Raw genomic sequence first — 1846 nt, 5'->3', positions numbered from 1 at the left:
AGGACATCCAAAAACTCTCATAAGTTCACAACTTTACACTAAGCAGTGGCTGCAGTTAGGAGGATATATATTTCTCCTTCAGTATGCATTTTATTGCATGGAGAATGTTTCCTCTTTTTCTAATATATTCAGTTCTGTTGTCTACTGTATTTTTATCCATAGTGCAATCTGTTCGGTTGCTAGCATTTGACATTCAGCTACTAAAAAACAGTATAATTTTAAATACACATTTATGTTTTAGTTGCCAAGTCCCAGCTGTACCCCAGAAGACTTGCAACTGATCCCACCTATCATTTTGGTGTCCTAAACCCGTGGTTTTGAAAGCTATTCCAACTAACACTTGTGCGTAAGTTACAGTGGCTGCAAGAAGACTTCCTATTTTCTACCTATGAAGACTTTCACAACATTAAATCAGATTTAGATGATAAACTACATCAACTCCAACAGAAGCCAATGTGCTGTCTTTTGCATATATGTAGCCTGAAGATATTTTAGATCTATCTAGACAACAGGTTGTACATCTATTTACATCTACTTACAAATTAGTAAGTATGTCTCACCTCAGTGCCACATATTTAATAACGCAAAACTGACCGAACCACAAGACTTAGTGATGTAGTGTTAGACACTGGGTTTAAATTCATGGAAGCAGGAACGCTGACACCACACATCAAACTTCCCATCATTTAACTGCGCGTTTTGGTATTGCATGAGCTTTTTAGGAGGGAGTAAGTGGGTTATATAACTCAGATGCAGGCTGAGTCAAGATGCTCTGTCAGGGTAAATTTTAGAAATAAAATGGAAGGACACAAAACAGCAAAATCCAGACTCTGACACATTTGACTGCTTGAGAGTGTATGTCAAACTTCTGTTACCGTATGTAGTAGAGTTTTGCACAATTCAATAAATGGAATAGTAGCTACTTTCTGTTACGTTTAGTTAAAATATACTATTTGTTGCAAAACAAATTTCAAGAATTGTCAAAGCACAGAAGTACAGGTACTATCTACCTGTCTCCACATATCACAGACAGGACTACTACAAGTGCCTCTTATAAAGGCTTTCCAACGCCTCCCATTACAAGACTGTTTCACTGTACTTGCAGCTACCCAGTTTGAACTGAATTTCCTACGTCAAGCGTCATTTGTACCTCACGTATTGCTGTGTGGAGACGCTAATCCAGAACAGCTCAGTCTCTCCATGGATAAGACTAAGAAAAAGCATAGACTTCAGTGTAATACAGTTACCTAAAGAAGAAAAAGTTATGGTTGGAAAGGTTAAATTTAAATATTTGGCCAAGAAAAATTAAAATTGAAGTAATTACAATTGTAGAGTAAAGCTGTCAGGACAGGAAACGCCAAAATTAAAGGAAATACCCACCAAAAAGTGCTGTTGCACATGAGACTCTCACAACAAGGATGGTAGGTAACACCAAGGTCGCTTTGGAAACATAGTTTCAAATCTCCCACTGAAAAACACTAAGACACAGGCTTCTAAGAAACTTATGGAAACAAAACTGGAGATACTCTCCACCAAATAAGTCCCTAGCAATTTCAGGCTAGTCAGCCATTTAGTACTAAATTAATGATGACAAGAGTCAAAGTAGAAATAAAGCAATCACCCATGTCCAGAAAACAAAAATAAAACCCACACAAGTTTTTATTTGTTTTATTTTACTTGGAAGTAAAACAAAATGCGACATTTCCATCTAGAAGCCACTGACATACGCTGTGGTAAATTCAAACACGGAGCGGTGGTTTTAGCTTTCAGATTCCTCCCAAATTCAGCTTCTTCCTCTTGCACTGGAGCTTTCTGCAAGCCCTGATGTGCCTGAGGACACATCTGT

The sequence above is a fragment of the Leptosomus discolor genome, chromosome 2, assembly GCF_034619465.1.
Source record: "Leptosomus discolor isolate bLepDis1 chromosome 2, bLepDis1.hap2, whole genome shotgun sequence".
Lineage (NCBI taxonomy): Eukaryota > Metazoa > Chordata > Aves > Leptosomiformes > Leptosomidae > Leptosomus > Leptosomus discolor.
The sequence above is the reverse complement of the archived record's forward strand: the minus strand, read 5'-3'. Positions refer to the sequence as shown.